General features: G+C 44.8%; 1 long non-coding RNA gene across 1 annotated transcript; it reads right to left on the bottom strand.

Moving 5' to 3' along the window:
* Positions 1-1,754: 1,754 nt before the first annotated feature.
* Positions 1,755-14,262, bottom strand: LOC128574805 (uncharacterized). Its single transcript, XR_008376856.1, has 3 exons — positions 14,212-14,262; positions 5,904-5,997; positions 1,755-2,170 (listed from the first exon to the last, which is right to left on the bottom strand). It is a non-coding gene; the product is annotated as an uncharacterized LOC128574805 (long non-coding RNA).
* Between the last annotated feature and the right edge of the window lie 10,432 nt (positions 14,263-24,694).

Raw genomic sequence — 24,694 nt, forward strand, 5'->3', positions numbered from 1 at the left:
CATCCACATATTGGACATCCAATCCTTTGCCCTGAAGCCCTCTTCCTTTGGGAGTTAACTGAATGAGACATTCACACACAGGATTAGTCACTAGGTTGGGCGCCACACTTCTAAAACAGAACTTAGTCTACACCGTCTAGTCTGGGGACTGGACAGCTGACGAGAGACTGACCTGGATGCCCTCCAGAGGGCCCAGGATAGCTGAGAGGTCTGTGGTTCAATGGTTGGGGGAGAAAGAGGAATGTTCCTGAGCTGTAACTTCTCCTTGGATGGAATCCAGCCTACACAAGAGCCCCTTGGGGCCCAAGTTGTCTAAGTAAACATTGATTCCTTGACGAGTTTCCAAAATCAGGAACAGAACAACTGTTTGGTTGAACAAGCTGTGTTCTGTAAACCACCGCTTGCATATCACCAGGACCCCGTGTAAATATTTTAGCTACAGATCGAGAGAACACAACTTTTTTTTTAAGTCCCATCATGTCATTGCTAGACTTGTAATGAATTATGTCTTGTCTCTATTTGTTGTCAGACTGAAAATGAAATATATGTTCTCCCTATTTGTTGGGAGGTCCAGTTCTCTCATTATTATAAGCTTCTTACATGTGTCTCTACTGAGATTTCTGGGGTTTGGGGAAATTCAATTAAGAACATGCCACTTTTTCTTGCTTGAATTTGGCATCAAATTAAGGGAAGACACAGGTATCAAGTAGTTGGTACTGAAAAGTAATCATTTTATTACACATAAAGCTGATTATGGAGAAGTGGCTTTAGGCATATGACTAAGGAGCTTCTATTTTTCTTTTTACTGAGACTCTGTCTCACTGTGTTGCCCTGGGTAGAGTGCCGTGGTGTCACAGCACACAGCAACCTCAAACTCTTGGGCTTAAGCAATTCTCTTGCCTGAGCCTCCCAAGTAGCTGGGACTATAGGCATCCACCACAGTGCCTGGTTACTTGTTTATTGTAGTTGTCATCATTGTTTGGCAGGCCTGAGCCAATTTGAACCCACCAGCCCTGGTGTATGTGGCTGGCACCCTAGTCATTGAGCTACAGGCACCAAGGCACTAAGGAGCTTCTAATTCCTCACCTAGAATTAGGCATACTTAGCCACTCAGTTCAAATGCTTAGTATTCAGCCACCAGCACTGGACTGGGTAGACCCATGCATCAGGTAAAGCCTGCCCCTGTGGGACTTAAGGCACAGAGGAGCAGAGGGAATGTGTGCTGTCAACAAGAAGAATAGAGTTTCTAGCTGGGTGTGGTGGTTCACGCCTGCAATCCCAGCACTCTGGGAGGCCAAGATGAAAGGAACACTTGAGCTCAAGAGTTCAAGACCACCCTGAGCAAGAGGGAGACACCATCTCTACTAAAAATAGAAAAACTAGCTGGGCATTGTGGTAGACGCCTGTAGTCCCAGCTACACAGGAGCCTGAGACAGGAGGATCACTTGAGCCCAAGAGTTTGAGGTTGCTGTGAGCTGTGACACCATGGCACTCCTCCCAGGGAGACAGAGTGAGACTCTGTCTCAAAAAAAAAAAAAAAAAAAGAAGAAGAAGAAGAATGGAATTCCTTTTCCTAAACCCACCGATCAGAGAGTTACTCTCCATTGCATGGGAAATGTTAAGAGACAGAACCAAGAGCAGCAGCTCTTGTGTCATGGACCCTCTGCCACATGAAAACCTGAAGCTAGAAAAAGGAAGGCTACTTGCAAGACACCCTGATGAGAATGAAGCCAAGTGAGGGTCTGGCCAACGACCCCAGCCCCAGCCCCCAGACACAGCCTCCTGGCAAAGAAGATGACAGAGGCTTGAATCAGAAAGCAGAACTTGACTATAAAGAGGAAGTTTCCCTTTAAGCATAGTTTCAACACTGATGATCCTTAGGCCACATTATAGGTGGGAAAACAGAGACTCACAAGTATTTTTTTCCAGTTTGAATTAAACATTTGACATCATTTGCCTTTGCCGAGAACACTCCACTCCGGGCTCAACAACACCCCCATTCTTCAGATGAGGCAGACAAAACTTGTTACTGAGTAAGATGGGTGCTTTGGGTGGAAATTAGCATCCTGGATTTCAAACCTCATCCTTTCTGTGTGTCTTCTCTCCAGTACATGGCAGGATGGGTTTCTCAGGGCTCTGCACTCTTCTCCGCTCCTTTCCGCTCTCAACTCTGGAAGGAAATGAGAGGGCAGATCTTTTAACATCATAATGCCCCAAAGATCCTATTAATGTTGGTAAGAAATAAATAGGTCTGCTTAGCCTTAATTTATGAGGAGTTATGGTCAGAGGCCTTGGTGGGAGGGCAGAGGGGCAGAAAACGAAAAAGGAAGGTGGAGGGGGAGAGAAGTTGCCTGTAGAGGGAGCACAGGAAGAGTAATGATGTTTCATACCAGCCTCCCGACTTTGAGGATGCTGTGATTGGCTGGCCATGATAAGATGGGAGCTTCCTGGGAGTGGAATCCTCCTTCTTACCCTTCCAGGGGTTTTGGAAGTAAGAGTAGGGGTTTTTTGTTTTTTTTTTGAGACAGAGCCTCAGGCTTTCACCCTGGGTAGAGTGCTGTGGTATCACAGCTCACAGCAACCTCCAACTCCTGGGCTCAAGTAGTTCTCCTGCCTCTGCTTCCCAAGTAGCTGGGACTACAGGCGTCTGCCACAATGCCCAGCTTTGTTTTGGTTGTACCCTGTTTCCCTGAAAATAAGACAGTGTCTTATTTTAAGGTGTGCTCCCAAAGATGCGCGAGGTCTTATTTTCACGGGACGTCTTATCGTTCCTGTAAGTAGGTCTTATTTTCGGAGGATGTCTTATTTTCGGGGAAACAGGGTAGCTGTCGTTGTTTGGCTGGCCCAGGCTGGATTCGAACCCGCCAGCTCAGGTGTACGTGGCTGGCGCCTTAGCTGCTTGAGCCATAGGCGTCGAGCCAGGGTAGGGTTTTTAGTTGTTTGTTTTGTTTTGTTTTTTAAGACAGAGTCTCACAGTGGTTCCTGTGGCTCAAAGGAGTAGGGCGCCAACCCCATATGCCGGAGGTGGTGGGTTCAAGCCCAGCCCCGGCCAAGAAACTGCAAAAAATAAATAAATAAAATTATGTAGTATTTAAAAAAAAAAAAAAGAGAGAGAGTCTCACTTTGTCAACCTGGATAGAATGCCATGGTGTCACAGCTCATAGCAACCTCAAACTCTTGGGCTCAGGTGATCCTTTTGCCTCAGCCTCCCAAATAGCTGGAATGTCAGGTGCCCACCACAAAGCCCGGCTGGTTTATAGATGGGGTTTTGCTCTTGCTTAGCTGGTCTCAAACTCCTGAGCTCAGTCAATCTACCAGAGTGGCCTCCCAGAGTGCTGGGAATTCCAGGACTTGCTTCCCAGTTCATCGGTGGTAGCTTCTCACTGTTTGCTCACAGGGCTGAAGGGGTGAGGGGCCTCTTGAGGGCCTCTTTGATAAGGTCATTGATCCTGTTCCTGAGGACTCCACCCCCAGGACCTAATCACCTCCAAAAGGCCCCACCTCCAATACCATCACCTTGGTATGGGGGGGGAGATTTCCACTTAGGAATTTTGGAGGGACACAAACATTCAGATAATAGCAACTTGTTTTTTCTTGAGACAAGGTATCACTCTGTTGGCCTGGGTAGAGTGCCATGGCATTCTCCTAGCTCACAGCAACCTCAGTCTCTTGGGCTCAAGAGATCCTCTTGCCTCCGCCTCCTGAATAGCTGGGACTATAGCCACGTACCACAACACTAGGCTCATTTTTCTATTTTTAGTGGAGATGGGGTCTTAACTCTTGACCCCATCTCAGGGGGTCTCAAACCCCACCTCAGGGGCTGGTCTCAAACTCCTGAGCTCAGGCAATCCACCTGCCTTGGCCTCCCACAATGCTAGGATTACAGGCATGAGTCGCGGGACCTTGCTCATCAACTCTTGATTAAACTACTGGAAAACAGATCTGATCTGCTCAAGGCCCTCTGCTACACAAAAGTCTTTGCTAGTTCCCCACTGCCTATAACATTAAGTCCAGATATCCAGGTATAGTTCATGCCTATAATCCCACCTACCTCAGCCTCCCAGAGTGCTAGGATTACAGGTGTGAGCTACCGTGACTGGCGTTTTATTTTATTTTAAAATCAGAGGGAAGCTGGCACAGTGGCTCACGCCTGTAATCCTAGCACTCTCGGAGTGCGGATCACCTAAGCTCGTGAGATGGAGAACAGCCTCAGCAAGAGTGAGACCTCGTCTCTAAAAAATAGCTGGGTGTTATGATGGGCACCTGTAGTCCTAGCTACTTGTGAAGCTGAGGCAAGAGGATCTCCAAGCCCAAGAGTTGGAGATTGCTGAGAGCTATGACGCCACAGTACTCTACCTAGGATGACAGAGTGAGACTCTGTCTCCAAAATAAATAAATAAATAAAAATAAAATAAAATTAGAGGGAAAATGAATATAATGAAAATGGGTGTATAGGTATATATATATATTAGTGATTCAGTCTGGATTAGATTCAACTTCATTCCAGTGTAGTCATGAAATAGAATATATTTTTTTATGGCAGGAAGAGGCCCACAAAGTCAAAGTCAAGGTTGCCTAGGACCCATGAAATCGCCCCCCTAACTCCAGGCTCCTGGCATTTAAACCATCACCACTACCCACACTCTGGACCCTTTTAATCCATTGTACAACTGAACATCTGCGTGGACTCAGATGAGTCAGTCTTTTTTTTTTTTTTTTTAAAGACAGAGTCCCAAGCTGTCACCCTGGGTAGAGTGCTCTGGCATCTCAGCTCACAGCAACCTCAAACTCTTGAGCTTAAGCGATTCTTTTGCCTGAGCCTCCCAAGTAGCTGGGACTATAGGTGCCCACCACAATGCCTGGGTATTTTTTGGTTGTAGTTGTCATTATTGTTTGGCAGGCCCAGGCTGGATTCGAACCTGCCAGCTCCCGTGTATGTGTCTGGTGCCCTAGCCGCTAAGCTACAGGCACCGAGCCACAGACGAGTCAGTCTTGTTTGTGACTCAGGTTCCTCCTCTGTAAAATGGGAATAATAAAGTGTACTGATGGGCAACGCCTATGGCTCAGTGAATAGGGCGCTGGCCCCATATACTGAGGGTGGTGGGTTCAAACCCAGCCCCCGGCCAAACTGCAACAAAAAAATAGCCAGGCATTGTGGCGGGTGCCTGTAGTCCCAGCTACTAGGGAGGCTGAGGCAACAGAATCGCCTAAGCCCAAGAGCTGGCAGTTGCTGTGAGCTGTGAGTGACACCACGGTACTCTACACCACGGTACTCTACCAAGGGCGACAAAGTGAGAATCTGTCTCTGAAAAAACAAAAATAAAGTGTATTGACTTGTGGATGGCTGTGAGAACACTAAGTAAACGTGCTCAACACTTCAGCAGTGTGTCGGACACCAGTAAGGACTCCGTAATGATTGGCTCCATCTGAGCTCATTCCTCGTTGCAGCAGCGGGGTCTGCAGCCCCTCTGAGAGAGCCTCTGAGAGAGCCCTCTGACAGTCTTGGTGCAGCAACACCTCATCAGACACACCAGGAATTCCATAGCATCTCCACAGCAGCCTCTGGAGAGATTTTTCAACCCACCAGGGCAGATCCACGCCTATTAAAGCTTCCAGGCCTCAGCAATAATTTCCCCTCTTGCCATCCCCCTCCTCAGTCTCCTGGGCCCTTTTCTGTCCTAGTTTTGTTTCTGCAAGAAGCAGGACAGAAAGGACTCTGTTTTAAGGATGTGTACAAGAAAGAGCACAAACTTGGAACGCTCCAGAACTTGCTTTGCAGCTCAACTTTGCCAATAAAGACCTTAAATGATTTACTCACCCTCTCTGAGCTTCAGAGTCCTCAACTAGATGACAGGAATACCATCACTGAAATAGTAATCATGGGCTGAGTGTGGTGGCCTCACCTGTAACCCCTGCACTTTGGGAGGCCAAGGTGAGAGGATCACTTGAGCTCAGGAGTTTGAGACCAGCCTAGGCAATATAGCGAGATTCCTGTCTCTACAAAAAAAAAAAAGAAAAATTAGCTGCAAGTGAGCTATGGTCGTGCCATTGTACTCCAGCCTGAGTGACAGAGTGACAGAACCAGTCTCTAAAACAAAAAAAAAAATTTTTTTGAGACAGCGTTTCACTCTGTTGCTCTAGGCTAGAATGGCAAGGCATCACAGCTCACAGCAACCTCAAACTCTTGGGCTCAAGTGATCCTCCTGCCTCAGCCTCCCAAGTAGCTGGGACTACAGGCACCTGCCAGAACACCCTGCTAGTTTTTCTATTTGTTTAGAAGAGACAAGTCTTGCTCTTGCTCAGGCTGGTCTCAAACTCTTGAGCACAGGCAATCCACCCACCTCCGCCTGCAGTGCTAGGATTACAGGCATGAGCCACTGTGCCTGCCCTAAAAGCAAATTTATTTTTAATGAATAAATAAATACAATAAAACATTCCTTCAATTTTGATGCTCTTTTTAAAAACCCTAATTCTCTTCCTTTTGACGATTTGCTGAATTTAGTAACTCACTTCTAACAAATAGAATAAAGTGGAAGTGGCAGCATGCAGCTTCTAAGACTGGGTTACAAAAGACCTTGAGGATTCAGTCTCAGTGTCTCTCTCTTAGACCACTGCTCTAGTGGGGCTGCCGTGGTGTGAGCGTGCTCACACAGCTCTGTGGAGGGGTGACGTAATGAGGAATGGAGGGCTCTTGCCAAGAGCTATGGAGTGAACTATCATGGAGCCTCAGACAAGCCTTCAGATGACTATGGCCCCAGATGATTTCACTGCAAACTCATATAAAACCTTGAATAAGAACCAAGCTGATCCACTCCCAGTTCCCTGACCCACAGAAACAGTGAGATTAAATAAATGCTGTTTCAGCTTGCTATGTTTGGGGATAATTTGTTACACAGAAATAGATAACGAATACACTTTGTATGAGTATTCTTTTTTTTTTTTTTTTAATGGAGAAAGAGTCTCACTCTGTCATCGGGGTAGAGTGCTGTGACATCAGCCTAGCTCACAGCAACCTCAAACTCCTGGGCTCAAGTGATCCTCTTGCCTCAGTAGCTGGGACCACAGACACCTGCCACAACATCCAGCTAATTTTTCTATTTTTAGTAGAAACAGAGTCTTGCTCTTGCTCAGGATGGTCTTGAACTCCTAAGGTCAAGGGATATTCCCACCTTGGCCTCCCAGAGTGCTAGGATTACAGGTGTGAGCCACTGCACTGGCCTGTATGAGTGTTCTTGATAAAAGATTGATTGAATGCTTTTCTGACAATACCTAGTTTGTGGAGACTTCTGGCTGTTTATTCTCCATATTGTTTTAGCGCTATTCAGAAAGTCCTAGTCCACGTTACTTGTGATGTCACTATTACACCCTGCTGGCTAACTAATTCAGGTCCCAGTCTCCCCTAAAATCTCAGGTGGGCTGCATGCTGATGTCTGTTGTATATCAAACCTCAGTGGGATCAGCATCACAGGATTATCACAGGATTCCTTCCTGCCTGAAAAGAAGCGTCAGGCTTGGTAACAAGCAAGATTCTGTCCAGGGAATAGGTCTTTTTTTTTTTTTTTTTTTTGTAGAGATAGGGTCTTGCTCTGTCACTCACACTGATCTCAAATTCCTGACCTGAAGCAATCCTCCTGCCTTGGCCTCACAAAGTGTGGGAATTACAGGCATGAGCCACTGCACCCAGCCAGTAGCTCATATTTGGAAGCATCATGTTGTCTATTTCGGGAGAGTCCATCTCAGAAAGAGTATTTCCTTACTCACAGCTCTCATGCTGTTTTGACAAGTTAATCCTTTCACCCTATTTGGATACAACTTCAGAATCCTTTTCCTGGCTAGCACTAAATAGAACTCCCATACGCCTTAGCATCTAAGGAAAAATCTGCCCAGTGGAGAAATGAGAGCTTGGAAAGAGTCGAGATGAAAGGCCCTGGGCTGATAAGCCAGCCAACAAGCTGGCTCTTCCTATCTCACTGTGAGAACCTGAGCGACAGATTCACCAGTCTTGGTGGGGGGGATGGCTCACACCTATAATCCTAGCATACTGGGGGGCCAAGGTGGGTGGATCACTTGAGCTCAGGAGTTCGAGACCAGCCTGAGCAAGAGTGAGAACCCTGTCTCTAAAAATAGAAAAATTATGGGCAGCGCCTGTGGCTCAAGGCGGTAGGGCGCCAGCCCCATATGCTGGAGGTGGCGGGTTCAAACCCAGCCTCGGCCAAAAACTACAAAAAATAAATAAATAAATAAACTTGCTACTTTAAAAAAATAAATAAATAAATAAAAATAGAAAAATTAGCCAGGTGTTGTGGCTGGCACCATAGTCCCCGCTACTGGGGAGGCTGAGGCAGGAGGATTGCTCAGACCCAGGAGGTTCAGGTTGCTGTGAGCTAAGCTGCCAAGGCAGGTGGATTGCTTGAGCTCAGGAGTTTGAGACCAGCCTGAGCAAGAGTGAGACCCCGTCTCTACCAAAAATAGAAAAACTAGTTGGGCATGGTGGTGTCATGTGCCTGTAGTCCCAGCTGCTCAGGAGGCTAAAACAGGAGGATATTGCTCTAGCCCTGGAGTTTGAAGTTGCCATCAGCTATGATGATGCCATTGCATTGTAGCCTGGGCCACAGAGAAGTCTCTCTCTCTCTCAAAAAAAAAAAAAAAAGTTCGAGTCTTTGAGCACTTGGAATGTGCTTGCTATAGACAAGGCCAGGACATGAAGATGAGCAGACAAGGTCTTTATCCTCAAGGAATTGAGGCCTAGTTGGGGAAGACAGGGAAACCAATCCCAAGCCACAGTTCAGAGAAGTAAGCAGAGGTTTCCTGAACTGGGAGCACAGAACAGGGAGGGCAAGGAGGGGTCCTGGACTCTTGGGGGTGGGGTTTCCTGAGTTAATTGCAAGGCAAGATAGAAGTGATCCTACAACAGAGCCTGGGGGGAGGTTTCCTAGACAGGAGGACGAGCCAGGGAGGTAGGAAGTAGCAACATGAACACAAAGTCCAGGGAGGGACAGAGGGTCAAGTGCGGGTGAGGCAGGAGGAGCTGGGGGACTGTAACTGGCCCCTGACCAGCTCTGGATGTGAGGATGTTCATCCAGGTAACACTGCAGAGAGTGATTTGAAGGCTGGGGGCAGAGAGTCCTGCGAGGAAGCTGCTGTCATTCCTTCAGCCACGTCCATTAAGGGTCTAGAAGGAGCCTTATGGGTGAAGAATCCAGGAGTGATTCAGGATCGTCAGCCAGGACCCAAGTATGTGGAGGAATAAATCCTGGCTTGAGGATTTTGAAGGCACAGCCAGGATTCCTCTGAGTTCTTGCTTATAGCTCCAGAGGGCTGGCAGGATCTAATTTATCCTCCATCAATCTCTCTTAGAGTCTGGCTGGAACATTAACTACCAAACTGGGCTTGATATTTGAAAGAAGATCTCACTAAAGGAAATCCAAAAACCCACAACCAGCGTGGAGGGAGGATCCCGAGGCAAGGGCTGACTGTGTGTTTCTTGCCTACTCTTCAACCTGTCCCCTTATCTCCACCTGCACTGGCCCTCACTGGGCTCAGCCCCTATCCTCTCTTGCCTAGACTTGTAGTAACTGCCTTTCTGGTCAGTTCTTTTCTACTCATTTCTACTCTTGACACCCTAAATCCAGGCCATGTGGCAGTCACAGTGACCCTTTAAAAACATCAGCTGGATAATGTTACTTCCTTGTTTAAAACCCTTGAAAGGTCTTCTGATACTTTTAAAGCCTCAGCCAGGCATGATGGCTCTCATCTGTAATACCAGCACTTTGGGAGGCCAAGGTGGGAGGACTGCTTGAGTTAAAGAGTTCCCAGACCAGGCTCAGTGCCTGTGGCTCAAGCGGCTAAGGCGCCAGCCACATACACCTGAGCTGGCGGATTCAAATCCAGCCTGGGCCCGCCAAACAATGACGTCTGCAACCAAAAAATACCTTGGCGCCTGTAGTCCCAGCTACTTGGGAGGCAGAGACAGGAGACTCGCTTGAGCCCAGGAGTTGGAGGTTGCTGTGAGCTGTGATGCCACAGCACTCTACCCAGGGCGACAGCTTGAAGCTCTGTCTCAAAAAAAAAAAAGAGTTCCCAGACCACTGAGAAAGAGCGAGACCCGTCTCTATTAAAAATAGAAAAAATTAGTCAGGCATTGTGGTGGGTGCCTGTAGTCCCAGCTACTCAGGAGGCTGAGGCAGAAGGATCCCTAAACCCAGGAGTTCGAGGCTGTAGTGAGCTAGGGTGATGCCACGGCACTTTAGCCTTGGGCAACAGAATAAGACACTGTCTCCCTGCCCCCCCCAAAGGACAAATATAAATACAGATAAAATCTCTTCACGTTTTATGAAGAGATTCTCTCCAGTGTTCATGATTATAATGCCAGCACTCTCGGAAGCTGAGGCAGGAGGATTGCTTAAGCCCAGGAGTTTGAGGTTGCTGTGAGCTAGGCTGAGACCACAGCACTTTAGCATGGGCAACAAAGTGAGACTCTGTCTCAGATAATAATAAAAATGATAGGCTCAGCGCCTGTAGCCCAGCGGCTTGGGCACCAGCCACACGCATACCCTGGAGCTGCTGGGTTCGAATCCAGCCTAGGCCTTACCAAACAGCAATGACAACTGCAACCAAAAAATAGCCAGGCGTTGTGGTGGGTGCCTGTAGTCCCAGTTATTTGGGAGGCTGAGGCAAGAGAATCACTTAAGCCCAAGAGTTGGAGGTTGGTGTGAGCTGTGACACCATGGCACTCTACCCAGAGCCAGATAGTGAGACTCTGTCTCAAAAAAAAAAATAATAATAATTTTAAAATGATAATATAATAATAAAATCATAGCCAGGTGTTGTGGTGGGCACCTGTAGTCCCAGCTACTTGGGAAGCTGAGGCAATAAAATCACTTGAGCCCAAGAGTTTGAGGTTGCTGTGAGCTGTGATGCCATGGCACTCTACCAGGAGTGACAAAGTGAGACTCTGTCTCAAAAAAAAAAAAGAAAAATCAAATCCAAAGTTCTTCAAGAAAGGAGACATAAGGATAGTATCCTATCTGGTTCGTCGGTGTTCTACATTTGCAAATCCTGAAAAACTGAATATGGATTTAGCCTAAACATTTGATATTTATCATATCATGAAGATGGAAAGGGGACAGTCTAGGTGGCTGACAATTTAAGCACACTAAAACATCACTTGCCATAATAAGTAGTTAATAAGCAATGCCTAAAATGGATAAATTATAATTGAAGGTGAAATCATAAAGAAGCTGCTAAAACATTGAAAGGGGTCCCCTGGGGAGCAAGACGGAAAGAGAGCTGATGCAGGGAAACTGCTATTTTGCTTGTCGTTAATTACTTTTTATATAAGCTGTTTGGTACTTGTGTTGATCAGACTCTATCAAGCTATGCTGCAGTAACAAACACAACCTGAAAATCTCAGTGGCTTAAAACAAGAGCATGATTTTGTTCCTTCATTCATGTAGAGTCCACTGTGGTTCAGGCCGCCTTCTTCATTTCTGAAGTCCCATCATCTGAAACAAGGTCATTGCAAAACTAAGATAAAGCTGGACAGTGAGGTGCTGATATGTGGAAGGGCTAAGCCTGGAGGGAGCTTAGTTTGCTTCCACTTATGTTCCATTGCCCAGGACTCAGTCACCAGGGCCAACTCTAATAAGAGAGCCAGGAAATACCGTCTTCCTAGGAAAACACATAGCATTGTTTTGCCACAATGCCATTTACTTTTTTTCAGTTAATAGATTTTTTTGTTTGTAGAGTAGGCTCAGGTTTATGGAAAAATTGAGCAGAAAGTACAAAGAGTCCCTATATAATCTGCTTCCCACTCCCAATGCAATTTTTTTTTTTTAGATAGATGTGGTCTTGTGCTCTTTTTTAAAGAGAAGTAAATTCACTGTCACCTTGTGTGATCCTCCTTCCCTAGCCTCCCGAGTAGCTGGGACTACAGTTATGCACCACCATGCCCAGCTAATTGATATATTTTTTGTAGAGGTGGAGTCTTGCTCTGTTGCCCAGGCTAGCGTGCAGTGGCATCATCATACCTCACTGTAACCTTGAATACTTGGGCTCAAGTGATCCTCCTGCCTCAGCTTCCTGAGTAGCTGGGATTGCAGGAATGAGCCACGATGAATAATGGTGAATATTCTTCAGCATTAAAAAAGAAGGAAATCATGTCTTAACACAATAACTAAGAAAATGCCAGGAAGGCTATGTTAACCAGTGTGATGAAAATATGTCAAATGGTATATAAAACCAGTGTATGGTGCCCCATGATCCCATTAATGTACACAGCTGTGATTTAATAAAAAATAAAAATAAATAAAATAAAAAAATAAAAAAGAAGGAAATCTATCACATAACCTTGAAGACGTTATGCTAAGGGGAACAAATCAGTTACAAAAAGACAAATACCATAACCTTCTACTACCCTGTTTCCCCGAAAATAAGACCTACTTACAGGAAAGATAAGACATCCCCTGAAAATAAGACCTAGCGCATCTTTGGGAGCACACCCAAGAGTTTGACAGGGTAATATGTCTTATTTTCAGAGAAACAGGGTAATATGAATTATCTAAAGTAGTCAGGGTGGTTGTGGTGACTCAGGCCTGTAATCCTAGCACTTTGGGAGGAAGGGGTGGGAGGATCTCCTGAGACCAGGAGTTTGAGGCAACATAGAGAGACACTCCCACCCCATCTCTACAAAAAATTGAAATATTAGCCGGGAGTGGATACATGTGCCTATAGTTCTAACTACTAGGGAAGCTGAAGTGGGAGATCTCTTGAGCTGAGAAGTTTGAGGCTGCAGTGAGCTGTTTGTGCTGTTGTACTCCAGCCGGGATGACAGAGCAAGACCTTATCTCAAAACAAAAAGAATCAGTAGTTAGTGTGCTGGCCCAGCACACCAGGGGCAGCGAGTTTAAGGAAAGAAGGGAAGGAGGGAGAGATGGAAGGAAGGAAGGAAGGAAGGAAGGAAGGAAGGAAGGAAGGAAGGAACAGAACGAGGGAGGGAGGCATTAAACTCATTGAAAAAGTGAAGTGCTGGCTGGGGAGAAGGGAAACAGGGAATTGTTCTATGAGCATAGAGTTTCAGTTTTGCAAAACAAAAAATTTCTAGAGATCGATTACATAATAATGTAGATATACTTAACATTACTGAACTGTACACTTAAAAATGATTCAGATGGTAAATTTTATGTCTTTTTTACTAAAATTTTTAAAAAGTTCATCCAATCTTTCCATATTGGATGAACTTAGAAGGCTTTTGAGGTCCTATCAGACCCTACTAGAAATCTATCTATAAGCAAATACTTCAACGTGCCATTTTATTACATTTAAATTTTGTAATAACAGTAACCAACTCTAATTTATCTGATTTGAAAGTTAACATTTTCTTTCCTGAGTTTTCTTTAGATCATCAATATTGTAGCATTTCTTGGGGTTAGCAGAGTTTCCATTTTCTGAGCCCAAACAAAATGCAGGTATTCAACTATCACTTATTGCAAAGAAAAAAAAAAAAAAGAGTTAGTACCAACCACATTTTCAGAGCAATTAGTTTGTTTTTAATCTTAAAGACATTATGAATCACACATAAAGAGTATTCTCCTGTTTGCTTTGCCAACCAGGAAGCTCAGAACAAGATTTTCAGCACACCTCTAATACCTGCATGGCACTTGAGGCAACGTGTTTGGGCAACCTCGTGTTCTAATTTGTCTCTTAATTAATCTGATACTTTCTTCCCTTAATTTTTGCTTAGTCCTAACTTCGCCATTTACCTTTTTTTTTTTTGAGACAGAGTCTTACTTTGTGGCACTCCTGTAGAGTGCTGTAATGTCACAGCTCACAGCAACCCCAAACCCTTGGGCTCAAGTTATCCTCTTGCCTCAGCCTCCCCAGTAACTGGGACTAGAAGCATGTACCACTACTCCCAGCTAGTTTTTCTATTTTTAGTAGAGACGGGGTCTTGCTGTTGCTGAGACAGGTCTCAAACTCCTGAGCTCAAACAATCCACCTGTCTCAACCTCCCAGAGTGCTAGGATTACAGGTGTAAACCACCAAGCCCGGCCCATTTACCTTTTTTTTGGAAAAAAGAATTTTGCACGGCACACATTGAGTAAGGTCCTCTTTGGAACATGGCGGATGTATAAATAAATAAAATACAAATGAATAATGTGAAATGAGCACTTTATATAATCATGAATTTCTAAACATCATAAAATTCATTACCTCCAAAGACAAATAAAACTCCAGGGCCAAGCGAAGTCCATCTTGTAAGGCAGGAGGAAGCATCAAAGAAGTAGTAGGAGTGGACTCTGCAGCTAATAAATTTCATATCTCTTTGTAAACAGGAAACTCACAGCTCTAACAGCCAAGCGCTGATGGGAGGAGGCGGTGGGTCTGCAAATGAACTAGTTCTCGGGGGCATTTGGTGTTCACTGCAGTCCTGACTGAAGAAACCAGCTACCTTCCAAGGAGGAGGTAGAAGTTAAAACTAGGTAGTCAGGAAACTTTTAAAGACACCATTGTACTATAAATCAAGATGACACTAATGACTTCTATTCGTTGTGATCCACTCTGAGCTGTTTCTCCAGCAGTGGGAATGAGCCATCCCCACTCGCCCCTCTGGTTCCCTTTCTTGAGAGCTAGATAGAATTGAATGAAAATAGAGCAAGTGCAGCCTCCATCAGTGTTCTTAGTTGTAAGCCACAAAAACTGACTCTAAGCAAAACCAAAATCTGTTAGAAGAATACTGGGGTTCATAGAATCAAGAGGAAGCTGTGGGGCCACGTTTGGAAAATCAGCAGGAACAAATAGAACTAGGGAGGCCTGGCGTTGTGGAGGGCACCCAACTACCCAGGAGGCTAAGGCAGAGGAATCATTCGAACCAGCTGGGTGCAGTGGCTCAGGCCTGTAATCCTAGCACTTCAGGAGGCTGAGGCAGGTGGATCGCTTGAGCTCAGGAGTTCAAGACCATCCCGAGCAAGAGCGAGACATCGTCTCTTCTGAAAGTAGAAAAACTAGCTGGGTATTGTGGTAGGTACCTGAAATCCCAACTACTTGGGAGAGTAAGGCAGGAGAATCACTTGAGCCCAGGAGTTTGAGGTTGCTGTGAGCTATGACACCCATGGAACTCTATCTAGGGCAACAAAGTGAGACTGTCTCAAAAAAAAAAAGTTCTCTTGAACCCAAGAGTTCAGGAGTTTGAGGTTACAGTGAGCTATGAGAATGCCGCAGCACTCCACTCCCACTCTTGGGTGATAGAATGAGGCTGTTTCAGAAAAAAAAAAGAATCTATGCCTTCTTTGATTTATCAATGTTGAATATAATGCTAGTGAACATTGTATTGTACTTAGGGTTTGTTTTCTCTGAACTTAATCAGGTTGTCTGATCAAATAATCTAATATTACTCCTATGTAACATTTGTAATAGTGAAGACATGTACATTTTTATTATACTAAAATGAATCATTATTCTAACCAACTTTTAACAGGGATGACATTTTGTAGTTTGTCAGCTTAAAGATAATTTCTAAGATCTTTAAATGACTTAAAACCTTGAGCTGATATTGAGTTATTTAATAAATAATCACTGATACCTACATGATTGATCCCTGCAGTTAGAATTACAAGCATCACTTACTAAACATAATTTGAAATTATATACTTCTGCTGACATACTACCTAAAGACCATATTTGGGTTTGAGCTGTAACTATCAATATTTACCACATTGGAATTTGAAATTGGGAACATTTAAAAATACTTATTGGTTGACTTAGTTAAAGGTAAAAATTATGAATGTATAATTGTATGTCAACATAAACAACATTTTAGTATTAATTTGAAAATTATTTTGACCTTATAGACCCACTGAAAGGGAAATGTCATGTAAAGTAGTAGTTTGGGCCAGGATCATATATATGAAAGAGCATTACTACAGGACAAAACTTGGAAAGCAAATTTCTTTTTTTAGAGACAGAGCCTTAAGCTGTCACCCTGGATAGAGTGCCGTAGCATCACGGCTCACAGCAACCTCCAACTCCTGGGTTCAAGCAATTCTCCTGCCTCTGTCTCCCAAGTAGCTGGGATTACAGGCGCCCACCACAATGCCCGGCTATTTTTTTTTTTTTTTTTGGTTGCAGCTGTCATTGTTGTTTGGCAGGGCCCAGGCTGGATTCGAACCTGCCAGCTCAGGTGTATGTGGCTGGCGCTTTAGCTGCTTGAGCCACAGGCGCCGAGCTGGAAAGCAAATTTCAATTGCCTTTGTTTGGCATACCTGAGTCTGAAAAGAGGCTATGAAGCGCCAAAATCGTAACAAAATTTGCTCAATCTTGATGGGCTTGTTCCTTGGTTTACTGATTAATGCTTTCATCTGCAATGCGAAAGATGATTCTTCAGTGTCCTAAGTGAAATATCTAAAGGATGGAAAAACAAACACCACATGTACTCTCTATAAAGTTGGAACTAACCGAGGAGCACACATGTGCAAGGAGGGAGGTAAAACTCAGCAGCAATCAAGCAGGGAGGAGTGGGGAGGAGGGCAAGGGCGAAAACCCACCTAAAGGGTGTGATGTGCATGCTTACAGCTATGAGTCAGGCCTTATGAAAATGATCCGTGTAACCAAAAACACTTGTACTTCCTTAACATTTTTAAATAAAAAGAAAGGTGAAAAAGATAAAAATGATCAAAAGATCATTCTTTATTTTCTGTATCATTATACAGATAGCAAAGACTCCATGCCTTAATACTTTATGAGATTTATTTTGATGTTATTGCATCATCGATTATTTAAGGAGCTCATGTTCTTTCTGGTTTTGTTACCTCCCATCTTTGCTTCTAAGTACTTTATCATGAGCACCCAGGAGCCTATCTTTATCAGATGTCAAAATATCCCCTACAACTTTTCTGATTTTTGCCTTCCCAAATTGGATTCTAAATATAGAAAAAGAAACCTTCAACATATCATCTACATCTAAAACTATCTTTTCTTTCTTTGTTTTTTTTTTTTGTTTGAGACATAGTCTTTCTTTGTCATCCTCAGTAGAGTGCGATGGTGTCACAGCTCACAGCAACCTCAAACTCTTGGGCTCAAGCAATTCTCTTGCCTTAGCCTTCCAAGTAGCTGGGACTATAGGCGCCCACCACAACGCCTGGCTACTTTTAGAAATGAGGTCTCGCTCTGGCTCAAGCTGGTCTTGAACCTGTGAGCTCAGGCAATCCCTGCTGGATTACAGACATGACCCACCATGCCTGGCCTCTAAAACTATCTTTTTCTAGAAGACTCCCTGGAAAATTGCAAAGATTTATACTTTTACTTTTTCAAAAGACATGCTAGGAATGATTAGGTTTGGTTGAAGAGCTGGCTGGAAAGAGTTGTCATGAGACAAGAGATGCTCAGCCTTCTCTAGGTTCCATTGACACAAGTAACATGTTATTCGTATAAATATTTCTTTGTGAGGCAGAGTCTCACTCTGCTGCCTTGGACTAGAGTGCCATGGCATCACAGCAGCCCCCAAACTCCTGGTTCAAAAGATCTTCCTGGCTGGACGCGGTGGCTCATGCCTGTAATCCTCCCTCTCTGGGAGGCCGAGATGGGTGGATTGCTTGAGTTCACAAGTTTGAGACCAGCCTGAGCAAAAGCAAGAACCCCCACCTCTACTAAAATAGAAAAACTGAGGCAAAAGGATCACTTGAGCCCAAGAGTTGGAGGTTGCTGTGAGCTATGATGCCACAGCACTCTCAAGGGTGACAGCTTGAGACTCTATCTCAAAAAAAAAAAAGAGAGAGAGAGAGATCCTCTTGCCTTAGCCTCCCAAAAAGCTGGGACTATGGGTGCCCATGAGGATGCCAGGCTAGTTTTCCTATTATTTTATTAGACCAGGCTTCCTCTTGCTCAGGCTGGTCTCAAGTTCAAGCAATCCACCTGCCTCGGCCTCCCAGAGTGCTAGGATTACAGGCATGAGCCACCACACCTGGTCCATACAAATAATGTTAAATTGTGTGGTTATGAGAATTCCCTAATGCCGTGACTGTCTGTCATGCTTTTATCCTCAGGGAAAATGCTCTCATGAGCTAGTTCTCTTATGAACTAGAACTCTTAAGAAATAGTTCTGTTGGGCGGCGCCTGTGGCTCAGCGGGTAGGGTGCCGGTCCCATATGCCGGAGGTGGCGGGTTCAAACCCAGCCCTGGCCAAAAAAAAAAAAAAAAAAAAGAAATAGTTCTGTTGAGTCTTCCAACTTTTATCAGAGTCCTGCCAGTGCTTTGGTATTTGTAACAACAGTACAGTGTTATCAGCTATGATTTCAGTTATTATTTAAAATGTTGACTTGCTGTAGCCTTCCTTCTTTAATTTGAATCTATCATGGTTCAGGTCAGTGGGTCTTGGCTGGGATCCACTCCAGACTCACTATGTAGCAGAGATCTGTAGACTTCTGTAAGATGACTCAGACCTTCTCCCCACTTATGTAATCTCTTTAGTTAATATTCTTGTCACACACACACAAATATGTCTCAGGATTATTGTATGTTCAATCTCAAGATTTTTCCCCTGTAAAGACTATGTTCATCTGTTTCAGTGAAATCAGATGTAACATTTACTGACTACTTTGCAGATAGACTTAATCATTATCTTTAGAGACATTTGTCTAAATTTTTGAAATGGTTTTGTTATCTTTGTATTGCATACCACAGAAACAAATTTCCTTGTTAGTTTCTGGATTCTTATTATGGAACCTTGTGAAACATTTCACATTTTAAAATGATTGAGTATTAAGGTCTGATGCAGTGGTTCATGCCTGTAACCCCAACGCTTTGGGAGGATCACTTGAGACCAGGAGTTTGAGATGAGCCTGGGCAACACAGCAAGACCCCATCTCTAAAAAAAAAAAAAAAAAAAGTCCCAGCTACTTGGGAGGCTTAGGTGGGAGGATCACTTAAGCTCAGAAGTAAGAGGTTACTGTGAACTATGATTGTAACACTGCATTCCAGCCTAGAGGACAGAGTGAGATCCTGTCTCTTAAAAAAAAGAAAAGAATAAATAAATAAATAAAAAGACTCAGTAGTAAAATAACCACGGTCACATTGAGTCTGTGTCATCTATTGTGTCTCTGAGGCTTATAGCTACAAGCCACAGGCTGGAGTTGATATTTACAACCAAGGACAGTCTCAGAGCTTTATAGAAAAGAACCATACCAGGTATTTCAAAAAATTAATACTTCCAAGCTGGGCCGACATTGCTTAGACAGCATTCATACGATTACAGTGGAATGAGCCAGGATTTCCAGGTCTTTTTTAGGGTAGAAGCTGATAGTTTCATGAGAGTCTAACTCAGAAGCCAGCAGAACAACAATTAATTACATAAGACTGGGTGAACAGGGCGGCACCTGTTGCTCAGTGGGCAGGGTGCTGGCCCCATATACCGAGGGTGGCGGGTTCAAACCCAGCCCCAGCCAAACTGCAACAAAAAAAATAGCCGGGCGTTGTGGCAGGCGCCTGTAGTCCCAGCTACTCAGGAGGCTGAGGCAAGGGAATCACCTAAGCCCAGGAGTTGGAGGTTGCTGTGAGCTGTGACGCCAGGGCACTCTACCATGGGCGATAAAGTGAAACTCTGTCTCTACAAAAAAAAAAAAAAAAAGACTGGCTGAACAGATGAGAGAAATTTTCTTGTAGCTATTTGTTTGGAAAACAACTAATGTTCTACTATTCTATTTTCCAAATTTGTCAGGATGGTTGAGCATGTGGCGCTCACCTGGGGAGGCTGTGGCATGTGGATTGCTTGAGTTCAGAAGTTTGAAATCAGTCTGAGCAAGAGTAAGACCCAGTCTCTACTAAAAATAGAAAAACTAGCCAGGAATGGTGATGACCTTCCAGAATTCAGAAACTCTTACAGAGTTTTTTTACTCTTCAGAGTAATAGTTATTTGAACAGGTTCTGATTGTAGCCAAGGCTCACCTGAAATGATATATTTGAGAAATATGCTCACTAAGTTAGTGTGACAAGATATTTTAATGAGTAAAATTTGTACTTACGGAACTAATGCCCACAAAGATCTCCAAGAAAACTAGTTTGGTGCCTGGTTCCTAAGGAAGGTCACTTCCTGATAGGCCAAGAGCCTTAAGGGGCAGACGTCAAAAAGGGAAGAATTCACTCAAATTCTTAGGTTCAACAGGTGAAAAAAAATCTGGTGGAAAAAGTTTCTTTGAAAAAGTAAATGAGGGCGGTGCCTGTGGCTCAGTCAGTAAGGCACCGGCCCCATATACCGAGGGTGGTGGGTTCAAACCCGGCCCTGGCCAAACTGCAACCAAAAAATAGCCGGGCGTTGTGGCGGGTGCCTGTAGTCCCAGCTACTCGGGAGGCTGAGGCAAGAGAATCGCTGAAGCCCAGGAGTTGGAGGTTGCTGTGAGCTGTGTGATGCCACGGCACTCTACCAAGGGCCATAAAGTGAGACTCTGTCTCTACAAAAAAAAAAAAAAAGAAAGAAAAAGTAAATGAAAAAAAAGTAAATGATAGAACCTTTTAAATTCTAATTGGAGGGCCAGATGCAGTGGCTCACACCTATAATCCCAGCAATCTGGGAGGCTGAGGTGGGTGGATTCTTGAGCTCATGAATTTGAGACCAGCCTGAGCAAGAGTGAGACCCCATCTCTAAAAAAAATAGCCAGGCATTGTGGCAGGTGCTTGAAGTCCCAGCTACTCAGGAGGCTGAGGCAGAAGGATCGCTTGAGGCCAAAAGTTTGAGGTTGCTGTGAGTTGTGACGCATTCTACCCAGGGTGACAGAGTGAGACTCTGTCTCAAAAAATAAAATAAAATTCCAATTGGAGATTCCTTCTGCAAACCACCAGACAAAAATTAATTTTGTAATTGTTTCAAACTCTATGGGCTCTAGATTTTGTGAAACAAATCTAGAAGGCCTGTATGATCAGTTAACACTCTTGCTGTACCCATATAAAGAATCAGGCCACATCTAGTAAGAACAGCCTATCTCATGATCAAGCATCATTTTTGTTGGAGGTTATTATGATTATAGGGGTTGGGGGAGACCACAGGGATAAATTGGAAGGATCCTGAAATGTAGTGGATGTCCTGACCAGCTCAACCCATAAGATTATTTTCTGCCTTCCGTTGTGTTTGAGCTACTTCACAGCTTTTATTTATTTATTTATTTATTTTTTATTTTTTTTTTTTTTGCAGTTTCTGGCCAGGGCTGGGTTTGAACCCATCACCTCCAGCATATGGGGCTGGCACCCTATTCCTCTGAGCCACAGGTGCCTCCCTACTTCACAGCTTTTTAAGTTGTAGGAAACTGATAGTGATACAAATGATTCTTGTCTGTGGCAACGTAAACTGTGTCCAGTAGAATTCAGTTTATTATGGCCTTATGGATACTGGCCAGTTTTGTACCTCACTGGAAGTTCATTTCATTTTCTTATCTGACTATAAATTGTGGGGTATTTTAATTTCCCCTTTGAACTAAGTCATAACATCTTACCAGTTCTCTCATTATTTAATAAAATTGTTGTTTTGGTTTTTTCTTTTTCTTTTTTGAGACAGAGTCTTACTTTATCACCCCGAGTAAAGTGCTATGGCATCATAGCTCACAGCAACCTCAAACTCTTGGGCTCAAGTGATCCTCTTGCCTCAGCCTCCCAAGTAGCTGGGACTTCGGTCACCCAGCTAGTTTTTAGAGATGGGGGGTCTCGCTCTGGCTCAGGCTAGTCTTGAACTCCTGGGCTCAAGCAATCCTTCTACCTTAGCCTCCCAGAGTGCTAGGGTTATGGGAGTGAGCCACCACGCCCAGCCTAGTTTTTCTATTTGTAGTAAAGACAGGCTCTCATTCTTGCTCAATCTGGTCTCAAACTCCTAAGCTCAAGTAATTCTCCCACCTTGGCCTCCCAAAGTGGTAGGATTACAGGCATAAGCCACTGTGCTCAGCCTATAAAATTGTTAATATGGGTTCATTTGATATCCCTATGAGAATCATGATTTTATCTTTTTTGATTCCTATATGTGAAATGCTTTGAACAGTATCTGGCACCCAGTGCATGCTTGATAAATGTTAGCTTTTACAAGCCAAGGCTGAATATTATCCCCCATTTTACAGACGAGGAGACTGAGGTGCAGAGAAGATAAGCAGACTTGCTCAAGTGACACAGCTTGTCAGAGGTGCAGTAGGAAGTAGAAGTCAAATTCGTTTGCCTTTGAAGTCCCCACACCATCCCTCTCTTATCCACCGTCCTGGCGGGCTGTGCTCTGCGGATTCTCACCCCTTCTTCCAGTTTCATAGATGGGGTCTTTCTGGATCTTTCTAGGCTGGGCTAGCATCCCCAGCCCCAATCTTTTTGTGACGTCCCCAATGAAGCTCAAATTGTAAATGCATTGCAACTCTCAATTTCTTCATCTAAACCAGGAGTCTCATACAACCAGGAGCCCAGACTGTCTCGATCACCATCCAGCCTGGCATGCAGCAAGCCAAGTGCCAGAAATGAGGTCTCCTGTAGGCGTGGCATTTTCTCCTCAAGGATGGGGAGCGGCAGGGATTCTTTCCAGAACTGACTGGAAACCCTCTGCTCCCCTGTCCTCTGCTGGCCCAATGCCCACCCTGGGCTCCTGGCAGCTCTAGGGAATATCAAGCCTCCAAAAGAAGATGCCCAGAGCCACTAACCTCTCCCAACTTGAGTTTCTGTTTTGTTTTGTTTTTCCAAATAAAATTCCAGAAATCCAGGTTTAAAAATAACTGAGAAATGCAATCTTCTCTACTAAGTTGCTTGGCAAAAACAAACCCTCCACAAAGACCAGTTAGCCGTCTCACTTCACACTTACTCATTTTCAGCCGGCAACTCAGCTCTGTTTTTTGGTGGGGGGAGGAAAAGGGGAGGCAGGACTCTTTGGGGGCTGAAGGACAAGGGTGGAAGAGCCAGGCACAAGCTGAGCTGGGCGGTAAGGCCGCCCCGGCTTTGCAGGCACACGCCCCTTTCGGGAAGACAGCTGCCTGTGACTGCTGCAAAGTCCGGTTTTCCTTAGAGTCCCAGCTTGCTGGTCTCCAGCCCCAGATTGGGCAGAAGATCAAAGCAACCCTGGAAAATGGTCTCCATTAGTAATCCAGAATTCATTCTCCTTCCCTGGGGAGACATTAGCTTCTACTCGAGCTTGCCTTTCCCCATCATTACTTAGGGAACTGGCTGGTTGTAATAGGGAGTAGCATTTACACTCTTGCTGAACAACAACCTCAAACTCCCCCCCCCTTATTTTCTCCATGGTCTATTTTTTAACCTGTCATCTTTTTTTCATGCCCATTTTGTGGGCAAGAAAAATGTGTGATGGAAGAGAGGAAATTCAGGACCAGGGAAGGCCTGGAAAACTGTCCAATTTCATATTTCCTCCTCCTTTGAATCAGCATTTATGCCCCTCAATGGAGTTTTCCTGCATATGCTTGTATAACTCCCTTTTAAAACAGTTTTTGCTGTTTTTTCCTTTCCCTGCCCCTGGGTAAGTTATTCCAACTGACTACTTTCCACCTCAAAAGAAAGTAGTGGACAGGAAAAAAGTGGTCGTGTGGTCTGTTGGCTCCAAGCTCCAAGTGGGGCCAGGAGATCTTGGTTGTATTCTGAGCTTTTTTGAGAACAGGAGGAAGGGGAGGAGCATAAGCCCTGCCCTTTTGAGGAGTTGCAGGGACCCTAGCTCAACAGGAGGAATTTACTTCTTCTGGATCAGAAGGGGATGAGTTGAGGAACACCTGCAAAGTGCCACGCCCTTTGCCAACCATCTGACTTAATCCTCATAGCTTTGTGAGATGGGTTTTGTGACTTCCATGTTATAGACAGGAATGCAAAGCTCAGAGGGATGCAGTGAGTTGCCCCAGGGAGCCCAGCTTGTTGATGGCAGAGCTAGGAACGTAGCCCAGTTCTGGTTCTTGAATCTGAGCTATTTTACTATTTTTTTTTTTTTTTTGTAGAGACAGAGTCTCACTTTACCGCCCTCGGGTAGAGTGCCATGGCATCACACGGCTCACAGCAACCTCTTAACTCTTGGGCTTACGCGATTCTCTTGCCTCAGCCTCCCGAGCAGCTGGGACTACAGGCGCCCGCCACAACGCCCGGCTTATTTTTTGGTCGCAGTTTGGCCGGGGCTGGGTTTGAACCCGCCACCCTCGGCATATGGGGCTGGCGCCCTACTCACTGAGCCACAGGCGCCGCCCAAAACCTCTTTTTTTTTTTTTTTTTTGTAGAGACAGGGTCTCACTTTATGGCCCTCGGTAGAGTGCCGTGGCCTCACACAGCTCACAGCAACCTCCAACTCCTGGGCTTAAGCGATTCTCTTGCCTCAGCCTCCCAAGTAGCTGGGACTACAGGTGCCCGCCACAACACCCGGCTATTTGGTTTCAGTTTGGCCGGGGCCGGGCTTGAACCCGTCACCCTCGGTATATGGGGCCGGCGCAACGTGCAACCCCAAGTATGCTGTCTTCATTGACTCACTCAATTTATACACCTGGTATGTGCCACCTCTCATTCTAGGTGCTATAAATAAAGCAGTGAGAAAAACAAAGATTTTTTTTTTTTTAAATGGAGCTTATATTCCAGGTGGAGGTGGGTGGCGGAAGGAGGAAGATAGAAAATAAATATAAGTCAGCTGGGCTCTGTGGTTGATGCCTGTAATCCCAGCACTCTGCGAGGCTGAGCTGGGGGCATTGCCGAAGCTCATGAGTTCAAGACC

This window comes from Nycticebus coucang, chromosome 22 (assembly GCF_027406575.1).
Source record: "Nycticebus coucang isolate mNycCou1 chromosome 22, mNycCou1.pri, whole genome shotgun sequence".
Lineage (NCBI taxonomy): Eukaryota > Metazoa > Chordata > Mammalia > Primates > Lorisidae > Nycticebus > Nycticebus coucang.